The sequence below is a fragment of the Dasypus novemcinctus genome, chromosome 3 (genome assembly GCF_030445035.2).
Source record: "Dasypus novemcinctus isolate mDasNov1 chromosome 3, mDasNov1.1.hap2, whole genome shotgun sequence".
Classification (NCBI taxonomy): Eukaryota; Metazoa; Chordata; class Mammalia; order Cingulata; family Dasypodidae; genus Dasypus; species Dasypus novemcinctus.
In genome coordinates this window covers 139,741,297-139,762,847 of record NC_080675.1, presented here as the reverse complement: position 1 = coordinate 139,762,847, position 21,551 = coordinate 139,741,297, and the positions used below count along the sequence as shown (strand labels likewise).

The following is a 21,551-nucleotide window of genomic DNA, read 5'->3' as shown; positions in this document are numbered from 1 at the left end:
TCTTACTCCTGTGGCTTCCCTTTCACATGTCCTGGGCCCCAATGTTTACATCTCCCTGGCGGGGGTCTACCAAGAAGGATGAGACTGAGGTGTTGGGAAGTGCTTCTAGCTTGGTAGGAAAGCCAAGACACACAGGTAAGGATAATATCAACAAACCCCCTAGGTGTGGTGACATCACTGTGATAGGACTTCAGAAAGCCCTGTTCTAGGCCTTTCCTTTCCCAAATAAATACTAGTCAGGTGGTCAAGTGTCCCACAAATTCCTGCTGAAATAATAGAAAAAAAAAAAAAAATGCCCCCAAAAGTAAAGGATCCATAACCAAAAGAATGAAAGAGGAACCCTATCTCACTCCCTATACAAGAATCAATTCAAAATGGATCAAAGACCTAAATATAAAAGCCAGGACCATGAAACTGCTACAAGAAAATATAGAGAAACATCTTAAAGATTCAAAGCACACGCAACAAAGAAAAAAATAGATAAATGGGACCTCCTGAAAATGAAACACTTTTGCATCTCACAGGACTTTGTCAAAAGGATGAAAAGGCAACCAGACTCAGTGGGAGAAAATATTTGGAAATCACATGGATTTAATATCCATGATATATAAAGAGATGTTACAACTCAATAATGAAAGGACAAATGACCTGATTTTTAAAAATGGGTCAAGGACTTGAACAGACATTTGTCCAAAGAAGAAATACAAATGGAAAAAAAAAAAGCACATGAAAAAATGTTCAACATCACTAGTGATTAGGGAAATGCAAATTAAAGCTATAATGAAATATCATTTCACACCTATTAGAATGGTGACTATTAAAAAGACAAAGAACTAAAGTGTTGGGGAGAATGTGGAGGGATTGGAACAATTATTCCTGTTGGTGGGAATGTAGAATGATGCAGTCACTGAGGAGAACCGTTTGAAAGTTCCTAAAGAAGTTGAATATAGATTTGCCACATGACCCTGCAATACCACTACTGGGTATATACCCAGAAGAACTGAGAAGAGTGACACAAATATACATCTGCACACCAATGTCCATAGTAACCTTATAAATGATTGCAAAAAGATGGAAACTACCCAGTGCCGATCAACCAATGGATGGATAAACAAATTGTGGTGTATACACACAGTAGAATATTATGCAACTGTAAGAAGAAATGAAGTCACGAAGTATATGACAACATGGATGAACCTGGAGGACATTATGTTGAGTGAAGAAACCAGACTCAAAAGGATCAAATTCTGTATGATTGCACTACTACAAACTAAATATATTGTGCAAATTCATGGAGTAAATAACTAGAATATGGGACACCAGAAAATAGAATGAGGTTTAAAAATGAAAAGCTGAGGGTTAACTTATGCAGAAATTGGTGAAAATATTGTGTATTAATCTTTGAAAATGAACAGAAAAGCTGAAACACATGTTTGTAACAAGCAGTGCTATTATGTGGGTATGACAATGGTTGAAAGGGAAAGACTTGAGGTCATGTGTATTATTACTAAAAGGAAAGCTAAGAAATATGACAGTATAACAGTGAAAACTCATGTGCAATATGAATATGGGTAATATTGCATATATAAAACTTTCTTTGCGACTGAATGTTATGTGTGTGAATATTACAAGATGTTAATATCAGGCCAAAAAAAAGTAAATGGATGGATATATTAAATATATAAGAAGAAATTGATACACAGACTTCTCTCCAAACTTCATTTTTTTTTTTGGAAAAAACTAATAAAATAGGCAGCTTCTGATTTTTAATTTTGACATCAAATCAAAAAATGGGAAGGATAAACACATGCAATATAGACTGCACATAAATTTGGTTAAAAAAGTAGTGCAAAACACTTCATATACATTGAAATATGTAATACCTTAGATGCATTGAATGAAAGAGGTTGTTATTTAATGAGACTAAATTACTTAATGTGACTAAGGAAACGCAAAACCACATATTCCTACACACTCTATTAACTGCAACATGAAAAAGCCAAGACGCACTAGAACGTTAAGTAACACTAAATCAAACTAAAAAGGAAACTTAAAAATACCCATTAATTTAAAAGCCCGGTAAACAAAACCCTTAACAAAGAAACAACGAAAGTAAACACTGTTGTAAATTAGTGATTACAACAGCGAACTTTCAACCAAATCTATATTTGAACAATTATAGTAGCCTTGCCGTAACAAGGCCTCAAAAAATTGGTCAAAGACTCAGAGTTGTTTCTCTCCACGGAAATCTTTAGTAAAAGGCGAAAGATTTATACGATCTGAAGAGAAACCAGAGTATGCTCGAGCTTTCCGTAATTCACACCTCGGGTAACTACAACTCCTAGTACACTGATGGTGGCTAGTTAACGAGAGAACTAAGTAAATAAGTAAAAGATTTCTGCGAATTCTATAACAACCTATCCATTCCTCAGAAAGTGTGAGTAAAAGAAAATGAAAATTTTAAAGTTTTAATCTTGTACCACACGCAGTGCACTGTGGGTATGCAAATACAGCGGCGTCACCGCCCTTTCGAGTGTGGACGAGTCTTAGTTTTCCCGCATTGCTTCTGGGCCACCGTTAGAGGGCGAAGCGGAGGCTTGGCGGGCTGGGATATAAATTTCGTCCTGGTCGACTTCGGTTTTACCTGCTTTGTGTATTTGTAGGTCTGAGTGTGGTTTCTTCTAAATGAAGCACTTGCCAATAGGTTCTGAAAGGAAAAATTAGCAAAGAAATAATTAACACAAAGTTCAGGATCTAGCTGCTGCCTCGGTGGCGAGTGAGAAGTGTGACTGGGATCGCACAAGTCCAGGGAGCGCCGTTTACATTATATTCTCCTTAATTTGTGGAGGTATGTATTGTGTGACCTTGAAGGCGATCAAAGGGCAGTAAAAATGTACTGTTTTCCTTTTGTAAGAAAATATAGTCGAGAAAATAATAAAAGCAAAACCATGATGGGGAAGTCTAGAAAAAGTGTGCCAGATGTGGACCATGGTTGGTGGTGACAGTCTGATGATAATTACCCCATAATTGGTAACAAATGTTCCACCACGGGATGGCGTGTTGGTGGAGGGGTGTTGTACTGGAATTCTACACACGTGCGCGATTATTTTGTAAGTTTACAACTTCTGTAATAAAAATATTTTTTAAAAGATAATAGTAGTGTGGGTTATGGGGAAAATATACCAACTGTTAAGATAGCAACTATTGTTAGTAGTAAGATTTTGATGATATTCTTTCAAAATTGTAACAAATGTTTCAGAACAATGCAAGGGGTTGATGGTGGTGATATATGGGGGCCCTGTATGATGTTATGCATGTTTGTTTTGTAAGTTCACAACTTTTACTATACACTAATTGCTTATGTATGTTCATCTATGAATGATAAACTTCAATAAAATTAAAAAAAAAAAACAAATCCATGAGCATGGATCTAAAGAAGGGGTAACTGCTATAATAACAAAAATAGAATGTTTAATTTTTTAAACAGCTAAAGAAAACTGGATCTCTCCAATGGAAGTCAGGAAGGGGAATTTTTAAAAATACAAATAGAAATAAGATGACAAGGTAAATTCTAATAGTACTGTAACTACTGTGACTATGAAAAGGTTAACACCAATTAAAAGACACTGATCCCTAGGCTGAATTTAAATTGTTAAAAAGGTCCAACAATATGTTGTCTCTTAGATATGGTTAAAACGAAAATTATAGGGATTTTGTAAATAAAAGACTGGTATAATCTAGATTCTCAAACTAGATAAGGTTAATACGATAAGAGAAAATGATAAGGCCATTTAACTTGTGAATCTAGATTAAAAACTCCTAAAAAATGTATTATTTTGTTGTATCCAACACTCACAGTTGGCTTTTGTTTTTCAGCCATTCCAGGCTCCAGAGAGGAGAGTTATGGAATTTGGAGGACTTCTAAATCCAAAGTGTGGTCTTACCTCTGATTTTACATGTGGAATTTGAGGGCCCTGTACAATTTTATAATGGTGTGGCCTGCTATTCCATTTATGGCAACAGTTCACACTGATATTTAATGTAAGTCATAACCTAAAAAGCAAACAAAGAATACAAAACAATAAAACCTTGCTGGAATTTTATTGAAATTGCTTTGAATTTATAGCTTAATTTGGGAAGAATTTCCCGTTTACCAGTCCATGAACTTGTTATATCTTTCCATTTATATTTTTCGTTTATTCACACTTTCCTAGAAAGCTATATGATTGACTCCATAGAAGTTTTTTCTTATATTTACACTTAATATCTTAGGAGTTTTCCCATTATAAATTATAGAGCTTCTAAAATTAAATTTTAATTATAATTCAAACAATATACTAATTGCTTAAAAATGCAATTCATTTTTGTATATCAGCCTTTTTATAATTACTTTTTTTAAAAAGAAGCTTTATGTATATCAGTCTTGTATTCAATAGCCTTACTGAACTACAGTATTAATTTAAAGGATTATCTAAATCAGCACTGTGAGGGTTTATTTCATGTGTCAACTTGGCTAGGTATGGTGTCCAGTTGTTTGGCCAAGGAAGCACAGGCTGCGAGGATATTTAAATCATCAGTCAAATGACTGCACCTATGGCTGGTTACATCTACAGTCAACAAAGGAGACTGTGAGGGATGTCTCACCCAACCAGTGGAAGGCCTTAAAGAGAGAGAACTGATAGAATTTTTATCTACTTCAGCCAGTCGGGTTCTCCTGGAGAATTTATGGAAACCTTCATTAGAGTTCCCAACTTGTGGCCTGCCCTATGAAATTTGGACTTGCCAATCCCCACAGTCGCATTCTGTGAGCCAATTCCTATAATAAATCTCCTCATATTTACGAACATATATATATATACACACACACATATATATTTTCTCAGTACTATTTCTCTGGAGAACACTGACTAATACAAGCACTGTCCAATGGAAATATACGAGCCACATAAGTATTTCTAAATGCCCTACTAGCCACATTAATAAATACAGTAATATATCTTTATATATAAGTAATGTATAATGTAGAATTCTTTAAAGTATAAAGAAACAGATATGGGAAATTTTATGTTGTATATATACTACCACAATAAAAAATTTAATTAAAAAAACAGGTAAAATTAATCATTTTATTCACTTAAGTAATATATTTTGCTTAATTAAATATATCTAAAATATTTTTCAATATGTAATCAATGTAAAAATTAATAGAATATTAGACATTATTTTTTCCTACAAAGTCTTCAAAATCCAGTGTGTATTTTACATGTACAGCTATCTAATTTATACTGGCCACATTTAAAGTGCTCAATAGCCACACGTGGCCAGTGGCCACCATATTGGATGTTGCAATATGGATCCTTTTGGATCTTCCATGAAGATAATCATAGTGACTGAGAATAATGGTAATTTTGTTTTTCTCTTTCCAACCCTTGTACCTTATTCCCATTTACTTTGCTGGCAAGGACCTGCTGTGCAAAACTGAGTGAAAATGGTGATACCGGTCCTTCTTGTCTTGTTTCTGACTGTAAAGGGAAAGCTTACAACTTTTTTTTTTAAGAAAAGTTGTGGTTACAGAAAAATCATGCATAAAATATATGAATCCCATATACCACCCTGTTATTAACAACTTGCATTGGTGTGAAACATTTGTTATAACTGATGAAAGCACATTTTTACAATTGTATTATTAACTATATAGTCCATGGTTTAACTTAGAATTCAGTTTGTGTTGTGCAGTTCCATGTTTTCTTTTTTTCAATTTTATTTTAGTACCACAAATATATCCTAACTACATTCAAATATGTAATTCAGTGCTACAATGTTGTGCTACCATCACTACCACTGATTACCAAAACTTTTCCATCAACCCAAACAGAAACTCTGACCTCATTAAGCAATTAAGTATTAACTCTCCATTCCCCACTCTCACCCTGGCTGGTGGAAACCCATATTCTAGTTTCTGATTCCCGGAGTTTGCTTATTCTAATTATTTCATATCAGTTAGCTTATACAATATTTGTTCTTTTCTACTGGGCTTATTTCATTCAACATGATGTCTTCAAGGCTCATCCATGTTGTCACATTGTATCAGAATGTAATTCCTTTTTTACAGCTGAATATTCCATGGTGTTTATATACCACATTTGTTTATCCATTCATTGGTTGTTGGGCACTTGGGTTTGGGTTGCTTCCATCTTTGAGCAATCGTGAATAGTGCCATTATGAACACTGGTGTGCAAATACCTGTTCGAGCCCCTGCTTTCAAATCTTTTGAGTGTATCTGTAGAAGTGGGATGCCAGGTCATATGGTAATTCTACACTTACCTCTCTGAGGAACTGTCAAACTGTCTTTAACAGCAGCTGCACGATTTTACATTCCCACCAGTAATGAATAAGTGTTCCTATTTCTCCACATCTTCTCCAACACTTGTAATTTTTTATTTTTAAATAGTAACTATTCTAGTGAGAGTGAGATGGTATCTCATTGTGGCTTTGATTTGCATTTTCCTGATGATTAATGATGTTGAGCATCTTTTCATGTGGTGTTTGTTTTTTTGCCATTGTATATCTACTTTGGAGAAATGTCTGTTTAAATCTTTTGCTCATTTCTCAGTAATTGGTTTTTTGTTGTTGTTGTTGTTGTTGGAGGATTTCTTTATATATTCTGGCCACAAGAGGGTGGTACTTTCCCTTTAGTGCTCAGTTCCCACCACAAGGTGGACCTGCTAATAAAGTGGAAGTCAAACATTTTGCTCCTCTACCTCCAAGAAAAATTTTGAAAAATTGAAAAACTATGTTCTTTTTGCACATTTTAAGGAAAATACAGTTGTATGTATAATAAACTTTATTTTTAATGAGGTTTTAGATTACAGAAAAATTACATCAAAGAATAAGAGATTTCTGTATACACTTCTTCCCCTATTGATAACATTTTACAGTAATGTGGTACATTTGTTACAATTGATGAACAATTTTTAAAAGGAGATACTGGGGATTGAACCCAGGACCTCATGCATGGCACTCAACCACTGAGCTACACCTGCTCCCCAAATGAGTAAAGATTGAAGCATTGCTACTATTGAGGATTTAGGGATGGTAATGCCCACTCTCCTTCAGACTGAAAGGGGGCTTAGCTCTTATGGAGGGAACTGTTTTGCTTGCAGTTGTAGATCCTTTCTATACAGTTTTCTAAATAAGTTTAATAATTGCAAAAATGAGTATTTGGTGCATAACTTCAATTTTAAAATGTAGTCAATGGAAGTTAAACTCCAGATTTGATATTATCAAATTTTAAAAAATTTATTACATAATTTTTCTTTGAATTTGTTTTTCCATTTCCATTATCCCAAGAATTTAATACTAATATATTTCTATGCCTGAAAGTCTTATTGATCATCCAACCATATTTCTCTTTAACAAAAATGTTTTGAATTTTATTCTTTTTTTTTTTTTCAAATTTTTAACTTAAAATTCTGTGCATTAATCTTTTTCTTCTGGGTTGACCTATCCTTACAATTATTGGGAGTCTGCACTTAATCAATACAACATAAATATATTACAAATTTTGGTAATTATTAAATGAATGTTTTATTGGAACTACATCTCTTAATTAAATGGATCAATATTAGTTATTGCTAGAGTTAAGGTTTAGTTTAAACTCTATTCTTTTTTTTCCATAACTGTAACCAAAGAAGCCTTGTTCCCATAAATCAAGAGTTTCAACAGTGTCATTCACTTCCATATTAGGTGACATTGCCCTGTCAGGTGACGACTGGGTTAAGTCCTTAAATTCAATTAGAAGAAAAGATTTGGAAATCTTTTAATTGGCAAAAGGATTTGTTACACAGTTGTTAGAATCAAACACTTTCTCAAAATGGATGCAAATATATTAAATTGACATTTTCTTTGGCCCCCTGAAGATTTTAACAGTCCCTTGCATTATATTCCTTTGGTAAAATTTGTGGTGACAGGAAAGCATTTATTTTTGAAGTGGGAGAAGAGCAATCTGTGAAATGAAAGGCATTCTCAGTAGATCTCAAAGTCAAACACATTCTCCAATGCTTGGACATCTTTCCTCCAAGCCCAGGGTCCAGCCCAGCCTCATGTGGAGGTGGGATTCCTCCTTCAGCAGTTTCTGCCTCGGGGTGGTAGATATTGGGGGTTTCTTGACTTAGGGCAGCAATGATGGAAAAGAGTTCTGCCATGTCTGAAATGGTAGCCACTATCCACATGGGACTGAGCATTAGAAATGTGGTTAGTATGACTGAGAAACTGAATTTTTAATTTTCTTTAATTTTCATTAAATTTAAATAGCAACCATGGCTAGTAGCCATTTTATTGACTAGTGCAAGTCTAGGGATTCAGCTGTGTCCTGAGCTTCAATTTCCATGTGACCAAGGGTCCAGACTTTTAAGGGGCTGCCCTAATATGTTTCTGAATGGGGACAGATGGGAGTCTAGTTCTTTCTCTTCTATAGTTAGGTCAAAGCATCCCTCACCCTCCCCAGTCCCCCATGACCTGCCTCTACTCCAGAATCCAGTACAGAGGACCCCAAAGGTAATTCTTAAGTACAGGGTGCCCTGGGACCATGGATGATCAAGAAGACACCTAGAGTGCTTTCTCACATGGGATGGTTGTGAGGATGAAACACAGCAGTGAAGGTGGCCATCCTGGTAAATTCTCTGAGGTTATACACATCACAGTCCATATGCTGTTGCTGAGAATTGGGGGAAGGGGATGAGGCAGAAAATTACAACCTCATTAAGTATCATTAAATGAATAAATAAGTAGACATACCATGTGCATGGATAATAAGTCTCAACATCATAAGGGTTCTAATTCTCCCTGAATTAATTGATAGACAGTGTAATTCCAATAAAAATTTCCAACAATTTGTTTTGTTTTAAATAACAAACTATTTCTAAAAAAAAAAATTGTTGAGAGAGCCAAGGGCCAAAAAAAGCCAAGTCATTTCTGAAAAGGAAAACCAAGCGGCCTCTTCCATCCCTTTTATTGAACCTGTGGTTGGCTCTGGGGTTGGTGGCATTGAGGTTGGTAGATGTCCAGAACACTTGAATCTCTGGGCTTCCCATGTGCCAGTTGGGCCAGGTAGAGTGGGCATCACCATCCCAGAGTCCTCAGGATGGAGGAATAAAATATGGACTAGAGTGGACTTACTGGTATTCTACTATAGAATTACTGTGATTCTAGCAATGGAAGAAATTATATTATTGATGTGGAGATAGGGGCCACTGGAGTTACTGAAGGCAGGGAGAGGGGAAAAGAGGTCTAGTATGGGGGTATTTTCAGGACGTGGAGTTGTCCTGAATGATACAGCAGGGACATTATATATCCTACCGTAACCTACTGAATGGACTGAGAGAGAGTGTAAAGTACAATGCAAACTATAATCCATGCTGTGTAGCAGTGCTCCAAAATGTATTCATCAATTGCAATGAATGTACCACACTAATGAAAGAAGTTGATGTGGGAAAAGTGGGGTGTGTGGGGAGTGGGGCATATGGGAATCTCCTTTATTTTTTTAATGTAATATTTTGTGTGATCTATGTATCTTTTGAAAATAAATAAAAACTATATTAAAAAGAACAACAACAAACAAAACAAGTAGAAGGATTCAGCCTACAGCTGTCAAGCAATTAGCATGTGTGGTACTGACTTGAGGACAGACAAGTAGTCCTGTGGGGGAAAGGAAAGGCCAGTCACAGACCCACGTATATGTCAAAGCAGATCACAGCTGAAAGGAGAGATCATTTAACAAATGGTATTGGATAATTGGTCATTCATATGAAAAAACAGAGAGAGATCCCTTCTTAATGCTATACACAAGAAAATTAATTCTGGATAATTCAGAGACTTATAAGTGAAAAGCAAAAATTTAAAACTTGTGAAAGAAGATATAGCAATGGAAAACAAACCTTTAAAATATGCTCAACCTTTCAGGAATAAAAAAAAAAAAAATCAGAATCACTCTAAGATACCATTTCACACTTACCGGATAAGCAATACAATACTAAGTCAAATACTTTGGAAAGCAAGTTGGCATTATCAGGTAAAGCTGAAGCTACACATAGGTAGCACTTCTACTCCAGGGTATATACTCTAGAAAAACCAGTTACATGTGTTCCTATAGAGGTGTACAACAATGTTCATAACAGCAATTTATTTTTTTAAATCAATTTTATGGATACATATTCATGAAGCATGCAGTCCATCCAAAGTGTACAATCAATGGTATTTGGTATAATCAAGAGTTGTGCATTCATCACTTCAGTCAATATCAGAGCAATTTCATTATTCCAATAATAATAATAATAAACAAAAACAGACAAAAAAACTCTACCCCTTAAATTATTACCTCTCAATCTCTATTTTTCCCCTGCTGTGAAACCTACTATTCTGTTTCCATCTCTTGAATATATTTTACTTTTTAAAGGTTTATTTATTTCTCTTCCCTCCCTCCATTGTCTGCTCTCTGTGTCCATTTGCTGTGTGTTCTTCTGTGTCTGCTTACATTCTCATAGGGCGGTTCCAGGAACCGATCCTGGGACCTTCTGGAGTGGAAGAGAGGCAATCACTATCTTGCGCCACCTCAGTTCCCTGGCCTGCTGTGTCTCTTATTGTCTCTGCTCTGTGTCTCTTTTTGTTGTGTCATCTTGCTGCATCAGCTCTCTGCATGGGTCAGCTCACCTTCACCAGGAGGCCCTGGGTATCGAACTGTGGACCTCCTATATGGTAGATGTGAGTCCAATTGCTTGAGTCACATCTGCTTCCCTTCTAATTTATTTGTATTTATATTTTGCATAGGCGGAGTCAAACTATATGTAGTACCTTTTGTCTATTTTCTTTCACTTAGTATATTTCCTTTTTTTTTTTTTTTTTACACTTATGGTTAATATATTACTTCACTACTGTCCATGGTTTGTTTTGGTTGTATTTTTGCCTGATATTAACATCTGATATCATTAACATACATTTGTTCTGTTTCAAAGAAAAAGAGTCATATATAGCAACAATGTTCTTAATAGTAAAAACCTTTAAACTGGAATACAATGAAATGAAAATGAGCAAAAGGTAACTACAAAGTGACAACATAACAGAATCTTTACAAACTAATATAAAAATCACCCAAACTTGAGCTAAGACAGAACTTTTTTGCATGCATTCAACCTTTTACTGGGAAGAAGAATGCTTAACAATTATACGGGGGAGCAGTTATGGCTCAAGCAATAGACTGCCTGCTTCCCACAGCAGGGCCTCCTAAAAAAAGGACAAATAACAAGCAAACAAACAAAACCAACTCAGGAGAGCCAATGTGGCTCAGTGTTTGAGTGTCAGCTTCCCACTTTCAAGGTCGGGGGTTCAATTTCTATCCCCATATCTCAAAACAAAACAAAACAAAAAATTATATGATAACATTTAGTGGATTAAGACGTGACCTAGGAAGGAAGCAGATCTGGCTCAACTGATAGAGCATCCGCCTTCCACATGAGAGGTCCAGGGTTCAAACCCAGGGCCTCCTGACCCAGGTGGTGAGCTGGTCCGCGTGCAGTGATGATGCAGGCAAGGAGTGCCCTGCCATGCAGGGGTGTCCCGTAAGGAAAGCCGCCCTGTGCGAGAAAAGTGCAGCCTGCCTAGGAGTGGTGCCACACACACGGAGAGCTGATGCAGCAAGATAACGCAACAAAAAGAGAGACAGATTCCTGGTTCCGCTGACAAGAATACAAGCAGACACAGAACACACAGTGAATGGATACAGAGAGCAGACAACAGGACGGTGGGGGTGGGGGATAAAAAAATAAATCTTAAAAAAAGACTGGGATCTGGGAAACCGTATAGCCACCAGATGATCATTTAGTTAGGCTCTCTATTGAATTGACCTGCTAGAGAAAAGCCTTCCCCCTCCATCCCAGTAAATGAAATAAAACCTTAACACGTTTACTACTAAATTGCTTGACAAGTTATTTTCAACCAGTATTGTGTAAAAAAAAGCAGGACACAGAATACCTTAGAATAGAATTGCACTAAGCAAAGTTCAAAAAATGGGAGAAAATACACTCTTATTTAGAATACAAGAGAGTTGGGGAAGAGAGGAAACTCACAAAAAAATCAAATTAGCCTGGGACGAATGGACCAGCAATAAGAAAGTTCTGAGAAATTACCACGAATGGACCAGCAATAAGAAAGTTCTGAGAAATTACCTTCTTACAGTAAGAAACTAACATAAGAAAAAGTAAAAAATTATCTAAGAACCCACATATTAAATAACAAAAGCTGAAATTAGTCTGTCTTTTTCAAACATAATTATTAGCTTTGCCAAAGCAAAGCCTCAAAAAATTGTCTAAAAACTCAGACTTGTTTCTCTCCACGGAAATCTTTAGTAAAAGGCGAAAGATTTATACGATCTGAAGAGAAACCAGAGTATACCTTTTGCAGGTCTAACTCATTCCTCCAGTAACTGCAACTCCTAGTGCACTGATGGTGGTTATTTGCATTTCCTCCCCCCAGTAAATACTGCCCTGGAGATTTGTCCATAGAATTCTGTAAATAACATTGTCATACTTTAAAAAGTTGAACGAAGAAAATATTATTTTTAACTTGAAAAAAACTGTACTGTGTGCAGGGTATTATGGGTAAGCAAATGAGAGTGAGTAATCGATCTTTAGACTCATGTGGTGTGCCTGGGGCCTTCATTAGGAGGTAAAAGTGCAGCTTGGCTGGCTGGGATCCAAACCTTGTCCTGGACGAGCAGAGAGATTCTGATCTGATCTCTTCCTACCTTGGGACCTTCAGAATGACTTGTTTTAAATAAAGGAATTTTCCAGTGGTTGGGGGGAAAGCAAGGGAATGGTTAACACAAAATTCAGGACACTGGCTACTCCCCAGTGGGGAGTTGAAGGGTGTGATTGGTGTTTCAAAGCTGTTGACAATAGCCTCTCTCTTAAGCTGGAAGGAGGCATAAGGGTTTTTCTTTTTTAAAAATACTTAAAAAAAAAAACAGTTTTAGATTTTCCTAAAAGTTGAGCGTATAGTACAGAGTTTGATCAATGAGCAAATCAATAATCAAGCGTCCCTTGATTGAGATGCTGATTCTTCATCCAAAAAAAAAAAAAAAAAAAGACCTTTTAGGGCCCATATCACCATGGCATCATGAGATGCTTCAGGGCTCTGGCCCCCCACAGAAGCTTTGAACAACCAGCAAGACCTGGCACAAACATCTTTCTCAAAGCTCTAGAACACAGTTCAAGATTTGCAGTAACAGGGCAAGTACTGAATCAAGAAAAAGGCATCTTAGAAGCAGTGGGATATTGTGCTACCCTTGTTGGCACCTCTCCTACCCCTCCCCAGCTGAGAGCAAGCTGGTGCTAGCTCCCAGTGCAGATCCAAGGTCCTGATTCCAGAGGCAGCAGAGCAACCATGGAACACATACTGGGAGCGTGTACATCTGGCTCAATTTGTCCGGTGGTGGGCTGAGAGGCTCACTGTCCCAGAGTATTCCCCTTCCTGTGTGGAAGGCAGCTCCTGGAACTCTCTTACAGAATGCTGTGGGAGCGCACTCCAGCGGCTGCAAAGGATTGCTGGCTGCAGGACATAGTCAGTGCAGGGCCAGGAGAGGAAGCTGTTTCCTGGGGAAGATACTGGAGTATTATTTTTGCAACAACACTGTAGGTCTGAAATTATTTCAAAATAAAGAGTAAAAACAAAAATAAAAACATTTTAATGAACAAGGTTTACTTTTTTTTTTCAAGGTGTCAGGGCCAGGGATTGAACCCCAGACATTATATATGGGAAGTTGGCACTCAACCACTGAGTCACATCAGCTCCTCTGAGTTGGTTTTTTTCCCTTTGTTTGTTGTATTTTTGTTATTGTTTGCTTGTTTGTTTTTTTAAAGATTTATTTCTCTCCCCCCCCATTGTCTGCTCTTTGTGTCCATTTGCTATGTGTTCCTTTGTGTCTGCTTGCGTTCTTGTCAGGCAGCACCAGGAATCTGTGTCTCTTTTTGTTGCATCATCTTGCAGCGTCAGCTCTCTTTTGTGCGGTACCACTCCTGGGTGGGCTGCATTTTTTCACGCAGGGCGGCTCTCCTTGCGGCGTGAACTCCTTGCGTGTGGGGCTCCCCTACACGGGAGACACCCATGCGTGGCACAGCACTCCTTGTGCATGGCAGCACCACATGTGGGCCGTCTCACCACACAGGCCAAACCCTGGGCCTCCTATATGGTAGGCAGATGCTCTATAAGTTGAGCCATATCTGCTTCCCAAGAGATGTTACCATTTAACAATAAAAAGACAAACGACCCAATTTAAAAATGGGCAAAAGACTTGAATAGTCATTTGTCCAAAGAAGAATTACAAATGGAAAAAAAAAAAAAACATGAAAAAAATGCTCAACATCACTAATGATTAGGGAAGTGGAAATGAAAACTCCAATGAGATATCATTTCACATCTATCAGAATGGCCACTATTAAAAAGACAGAGAACTACAAGTGTTGGAGAGGATATGGAGAGACAGGAACATTTATTCACTGTTGGTGGGAATGCAGAATGGTACAGCCACTGTGGAGGACTGTTTGACAATTCCTAAAGAAGTTGAATATAGACTCGCCATGTGACCCTGCAATACCACTTGGTATATACCCAGAAGAAATGAGAGCAGTGACATGAATAGACATCTGCACACCTATATTGATAATGGCATTATTCACGATTGCCAAAAGTTGGAAACAACCCACATGTCCATGAACTGATGAATGGATAAACAAACTATGGTGTATTCACACCATGGAATATTATGCAGCTGTAAGAAGAAATGAAGTCATAAAGCATATGATAACATGAATGAACCTGGAGGGCATTATGTTGAGCAAAGCAAGCCAGACATAAAAGGACAAAAACTGTATGACTGCGTTACTATGAACCAACTATATTGTGTAACATATTGTACAATTCAAAAAAATTTATATGTATTGAGTAAAACAACATCAACAACAAAAACTCTACTGTGCTAGGGAATTAAGAATTATAGTTTGTCTTATAATTCCTCAATTTAAACCTTTTAACAGCCTTAAAATAAAGGTGGTTAATAATTCTATTACCAAATTTCAATAAGTAAAGAAAATGCCCTTGAAAGCTATGGAAACATCTTTTAAAACAAATTAAACAACTATAATTATTCCAGAACTTGGCAGTCAGTATGCTTTTAAGATTATTCAGTTTCAATTTTATTTAGCTTGGTTGTCATCTCCCTAGGTTTATAAAATACTAATAAAATAAATCAACATTATATGTATTAAATCTTTAAAATGATGAAACTTGTAAGTTCGTGCCTAATGAAATTAAGTTAAAAGAAATATAGATCTGCCCTTTTAAAAATGGATAAGTAAATTTAATTGGTAGCTAATTTTAATTTAATAAGCTTATTTAAGGTACAGTGACCATTCTATGTGGTTATGGTTAATTATAAGGAGTTTGTAAAAGCATCTTCTAAACTGAAGCATTTAAATGGCTAATTCCAGGGAGCCATTATTAATTAGAAATCTAAATTGATATTAATAACAAAAAGTAACCTTATAACAGGGAAATCTGTCAGAGGCCACCTCAATCTGCATATTGAAGTGGTGGTAAATATAACCTTGGGAAGCGGATTTGGCTCAACCGATAGTGTCCGCCTACCATCTGGGAGGTCCAGGGTTCAAACCCATGGGCCTCCTGACCCATGTGGAGCTGGCCCATGCGCAGTGCTGATGAGCGCAAGGAGTGCCGTGCCACACAGGGGTGTCCCCCATGTAGGGGAGCCCAACGCTCAAGGAGTGTGCCCCACAAGGAGAGCTGCCCAGCTTGAAAAAAAAAAAAGTGCAGCCTGCCCAGGAGTGGCACCACACACACGGAGAGCTGATGCAGCAAGATGACGCAACTAAAAGAGACACAGATTCCCAGTGCCACTGACAAGAATACAAGCAGACACATAAGACACAGCGAATGGACCAAGACAAGTGGGGTAGGGGGTACGGGGCAGGGGGGAAGGGGAGAGGAATAAAAAAAAAAGTAGGCTCTATCAGATAACAAACAAAAAAAGATAACCTTGATTCCATTGGGAATCTCAGGTTTTTATAAAATAATGGAGAAAGTTGTTTTTCCTGTGCTGCTAAAGTAAAATACCTGTTAATTGATGTACTCATGGTGCATTAGTTAGTCAAAGGGTGCTGATGCAAATTATCAGCAATATGTTAGCTTTTTTATTTTTTTAAGATTTTTATTTCTCTCCCCCCTCATTGTCTGCACTCGCTCTCTGCACTGTGTCTGTTTTTTTGTGTGCTCTCTGTGTCTGCTTGTCTTTTTTTTTTTTTAGGAGGCACAGGAAACCCAATCCAGGACCTCCCATGTGGTAGGTGGGCACCCAACTGCTTGAGGCACATCCACTTCCCTGTTGTTGTTTTTTTATAGATTTATTTATTTACTTCTCTCCCCTTCCTCACCCCCCCCAGTTGTCTGCTCTCTGTGTCCATTCGCTGTGTGTTCTTCTGTGTCCGCTTCTATTCTTGTCAGCGGCACCCAGAATCTGTCTCTTTTTGTTGCGTCATCTTACTGCGTCAGCTCTCCGTGTGTGTGGCGCCACTCTTGGACAGGCTGCACTTTTTTTGCACTGGGTGGCTCTCCTTACAGGGCGCACTCCTTGCATGTGGGGCTCCCCTATATGGGGGACATCCCTGTGTGGCATGGCATTCCTTGCGTGCATCAGCACTGCGCGTGGGCCAGCTCATCACATGGGTCAGGAGGCCCTGGGTTTGAACCTTGGACCTCCCATGTGGTAGGCAGATGCCCTATCCATTGGGCCAAATCAGCTTCCCCCTCTTGGATTTTATAAAGTATATTGTGTATTTATTTGGGGTAGAAGCTTACAGTCATAAGGCCCTAAAGAGTCCAACTCAAGGTACCCTAAGAGGTGCTGGATCACCCATTTGCCACAATTTGAAGCAAGATGGCAGGTGACATCTGAAAGGATTCAGCCTTCCTTCTTCCTCTTAAGGCTCCATGGTACCAGCTTCTTCCAATCTCAGCTGTAGGCTGACATAAGTCTTGTCTCCCTCCCTGGGGCTCATTTCTTTCCAGGCTCAGCTGCTCTGCTCTCTTCACAAGGTCAGCTGTAGACTATCAGGCTCATCTCTCTTCCAGGGTCCTATGCCATGTCTAATGGAGCTGTCTCTCTTCCTCTGCCATGTCTTTTTCTGTGTGAGTGTCCACCCACCAAGGCAGCAGAGGCTCAACACCCTACTAATGTGGCCGAGTCAAAGGCTTAATCTTAATTTAATCAAGTACATGTAACCTTTGAATTTAACACAAGCAAAGGATATCATATCCAGAGGAACAGACCAGTTTATAAACATAATCTCTCTTTTTGGAATTCATAAATAATCTCAAACTGCTACCCATGGTAAAGGTGTGGAAGTGAAAGGTGAAGTGTTAAAATAGTTAAGTTCATTTGATATGTTATACATTGCATTGGAAGTATTTAGAAAGTGTATAAAGATTAAAAGGAATACTGGAAGCGGATTTGGCTCAACTGATAGAGCGTCCACCTACCATATGGGAGATCCAGGGCCTTCTGGTTCAGACCCTGGGCCTCCTGACCCATGTGGTGAGCTGGCCCACGTGCAGAGCTGATGTGTGCAAGGAGTGCCATGCTACACAGGGGTGTCCCCCGTATATGGGAGCCCCACGCACAAGGAGTGCACCCTGCATGGAGAGCCACCCCATGCAAAAAAAAGCGCAGCCTGCCCAGGAGTGGCGCCACACACACAGAGAGCTGACGCAGCAAGATGACGCAAAAGAAAGAGACAGATTCCTGATGCCACTGCCAGGAATACAAGTGGACACAGAAGAATACACAGCGGGGAAGCAGACTTGGTCCAATGGATAGGGTATCCACCTACCACATGGGAGGTTCGTAGTTCAAATCCTGGGCCTCCTTGACCCATGTGGAACTGGCCCATGCGTAGTGCCGATGCGCTCAAGGAGTGCCATGCCACGCAGGGGTGTCCCCCACGTAGGGGAGCCCCCCACACAAGGAATGTACCCTGTAAGGAGAGCCGCCCAGTGCGAAAGAAAGTGCAGCCTGCCCAAGAAATGGCGCCGCACACACGGAGAGCTGACACAACAAGACGATGCAACAAAAAAAGAAACAGATTCCTGGTGCCACTGATAAGGACAGAAGTGGTCACAGAAGAACACACAGTGAATGGACACAGAGAGCAGACGACCGGAGCGGGATGGGGAGAGAAATAAATAAACCATAAATCTTAAAAAAAAAAAAAAAGTAACTGCATAAGCTAAATCACTCTCTTTCTGTCTGAAGCAGCCTGAAGCTATACCCGAGGACCCACAATCTATTGTTTTCTCCTGTTTCTATTTTTTCCCCCCATTTTCTTAATAAAGTACTGGCCTAACTAAACTGGCATGTTCTTAAATTCTTTTATGTAAGATAGCCAAGAACCTAGAGAAATCTGGCCACAATAGTGGGCATCTTTCTCCTGTTCCAATCACAGCTCTAACTGGACCATCATTGAGTGCAATATGCTGTAGGCAGATGTGTGGCTCTACAGTCATACAGGTCCCTGTAGTCAGAGGGGCCCAGCTCTTGGTTTAATGCTTTGCTGTTGCCATAATTAAATTCTTAATAACTTTTTAAAAAGGGGCTCCACATTTTCATTTTGCAGTTGGCCTCACAAGGTTTCTGGTAAGCACTCTTCCATTTAAGCTGATTCCATTCTATTTCTTTTTTTTTTTTTTAGGTACTGGGGGCTGGGGATTGAACCTGGTACCTCATATGTGGGAAGCTGGTACTCATTGAGCCACATCAGCTCCCCTGTGTTGGTTTTTTGTCTGTTTTGCTTTTGTTGTATCAGGAGGTACCGGCAACTGAACCCAGGACCTCCTATGTGGAAAGCAAATGCTCAACTGCTTGACTACATCCACTTCCCCCACTCTATTTCTAATTTGCTGTGATTTTTTTTTTTTAAGATTTTATTTTTATTTATTTAATTCCCCTCCCCTCCCCCGGTTGTCTGTTTTCTGTGTCTTTTTGCTGCGTCGTTTCTTTGTCCGCTTCTGTTGTCGTCAGCGGCACGGGACGTGTGGGCGGCGCCATTCCTCAGCAGGCTGCTCCCTCCTTCGCGCTGGGCGGCTCTCCTTATGGGTGCACTCCTTGCGCGTGGGGCTCCCCTACGCGGGGGACACCCCTGTGTAGCACGGCACTCCTTGCGCGCATCAGCACTGCGCACGGGCCAGCTCCACACGGGTCAAGGAGGCCCGGGGTTTGAACCGCGGACCTCCCATGTGGTAGACGGACGCCCTAACCACTGGGCCAAAGTCCGTTTCCCGATTTTTTTTTTTTTTTTTTTTGGTATTGTATGTGTGGGTGTTGATGATCATAGTTTTTTTTTTTTACTAATTTACTAATTTTTTACTAATTTTTACATTAATTTACTAATGTGGAAAATTACATTTACAGAGTTTCTGTGATAAATACCCTTGCATTCATAACCCAATTTGGCAATAATGTCCTTTTCTTAAAGTATTTTATTCTTTAGAACAGATTTAAATTTACAGGAAATTTGCAAAGATATTGCAGAGGTTCCCATATATCCTGCACCAGTTTCTCTATTATTAACATCTTATAGTATTATGTACATTAGTTATAATTAATGAACCAATGTTGGTATATTATCATTAATTAAAGCCCATACTTTACTCAGATTTGCTTACTTTTTACCTGGTGTCCTTTTTTGGTTTCAGGATCCCATACAGAACGCCACATTAAATTTAGTCATCATGTCTCCTTGGCTCCTCTGGGCCATGACAATTTCTCAGATTTTCCTTATTTTTTATGACATTTAGTTTTGAGACGTTTTGATGACATTTAGTTTTGGTCAGGTGTTTTGTAGAAGGTCCCTCTGTTGGGATTTCTTTTTCTTTTTAAGTCTTTTTTTTTCTTCAGGAATTAATATACTCTTTTGTTTTAAATATTTTTAAGGTTTAAAAAGTGTTAAAGTTTGTGATATCTAACAGGGAAAGCGTCATCTGAATGATTACTCTAATGGCAAACCACTGTAAAATGTGTCAGCTGCCATTTGGGGCAAAGTGGGGGATTATCTTCAAAGCACCCTAGCTTTCTGGGTGAGAAGGTCAGAGGTACACTGGTTTGTGTTATTGCAACATCCATTAAGTGATCTAGGTTGCTTTTCTTTTAGCAAGGGCTTTATTTGTCAATAGGGTATTATGCTTGACCTCCAAATTTGACAATTTACTGAGATTCATAACCTTTGGGTTGCTCTGATATTTTGATGTATTTGCTGGGTTCTGGGCCACATCCCAGAAAGTCACCATAACTTCTGGATCCTGCATTGCTGCAATAACCTCTGGATCACTAAGAATTTCACTGAGCCCAGGCATTCCTGCCATTCCAGGCATTCCCGCAGGAAAGCCACTTGAAAAAAAGCCATACTGAGCTCCTGATTGTCCTCTGGCTTACTCCTCGCTCTGGGCCCTCTCTGTTCTTCCCCAGTCTTCTTAACTCTTTCTATTCTTTCTTTGATCTTTCTCTCCTCCCGTTGTCACTCATACTTTCTCTGATGTTCTGCAATTTTCTGGGACCTCGGTAGAACTTCTTTCGGCATTGCAATAGTATCTTCATCATAATCCAGTTTATAAGTGAGGGCAAGATTATGGGCTGCTTCTTCCCAGTGGCCCAGAAGTGGCCCTTACAGGTGCTTTCTCTTGCCACTTGTAAGGCCCTGCTGAATCAGGCTTTATTTCAATGGCTCTATCACAGTCTCAGATGGCAGCCTTTGGCTTCTGTAATTTGAGGAAGACACTGGCCCTCTTGGCATACAAAATGGCCAAGTGAGGATTCAGCTTAATGGCCTCTGTGAACAAGGCCATGGCTTTCTGTCATGGCCATCTTTTAGGGCATCTATGGCAGCCACTTTCTTATCATTTGCCTGATCAATCATCTCCTCAGTTATTTCTACAGTTTCATTTCCCATTTCTTGAGATGCATCAGTGTCTGGTTGAATAATACCTTCATTGTCAGTTTCTAGATCACTTTCCTCCCTTGGCGGTTCATCTGTCTTAATGTTTTCCTCTGACTTCTTACTATTGGTTTTCTCTTCCTTGATATTTTCTTCTGCTTTAGCATTATGAGTAGCAGGTAGTATTTCACCGCTCATGCTCTTCACTCGTTTCCTCCGTGTGTAGAATGCTCGGACCCTGTTTACACATTTTCAGGAAGGCCCAAAGCTCACTCACTTTGCAGGTATCCATGGTTTGCAGGCAGCAAAGGGCATGGCAGAGAGCTGCAGTGTGAATCCAGGCTGGGGCTCTAGCTTGGCGTGATGGCGTAGAAGTCTTTAAACATTTTCTTTTGAAATAATTTCAAACTTACAGGATGGTTGCAAAATAATACAAACCCCACACAGAGAACTCCAACATACCCCTACTCCTCCAGATCCCCAGATCCACCAATTTTAACATTT

At 38.9% G+C, this 21,551-nt stretch overlaps 2 long non-coding RNA genes, 2 other non-coding genes and 1 pseudogene across 4 annotated transcripts in view; 1 reads left to right on the top strand and 4 right to left on the bottom strand.

Moving 5' to 3' along the window:
- Window positions 1-2,176: 2,176 nt before the first annotated feature.
- LOC139438717 (uncharacterized) overlaps window positions 2,177-21,551 on the bottom strand; it is a 38,690-nt gene continuing 19,315 nt past the window's right edge. Inside the window, exon 3 of the long non-coding RNA XR_011648441.1 lies at window positions 2,177-2,707. This is a non-coding gene — a long non-coding RNA (uncharacterized lncRNA). The remainder of the gene's footprint in view (window positions 2,708-21,551) is intronic.
- On the bottom strand, window positions 2,184-2,299 carry LOC111763439 (U5 spliceosomal RNA). The gene has a single exon (XR_002796315.1). It is a non-coding gene; the product is annotated as a U5 spliceosomal RNA (small nuclear RNA).
- LOC131278027 (uncharacterized) lies at window positions 2,704-4,103 on the top strand. Its single transcript, XR_009185126.1, has 2 exons — window positions 2,704-2,848; window positions 3,877-4,103. It is a non-coding gene; the product is annotated as an uncharacterized lncRNA (long non-coding RNA).
- On the bottom strand, window positions 12,327-12,442 carry LOC111763440 (U5 spliceosomal RNA). Its single transcript, XR_002796316.1, has one exon. It is a non-coding gene; the product is annotated as a U5 spliceosomal RNA (small nuclear RNA).
- On the bottom strand, window positions 20,294-21,339 carry LOC101443330 (hsc70-interacting protein pseudogene; annotated as a pseudogene).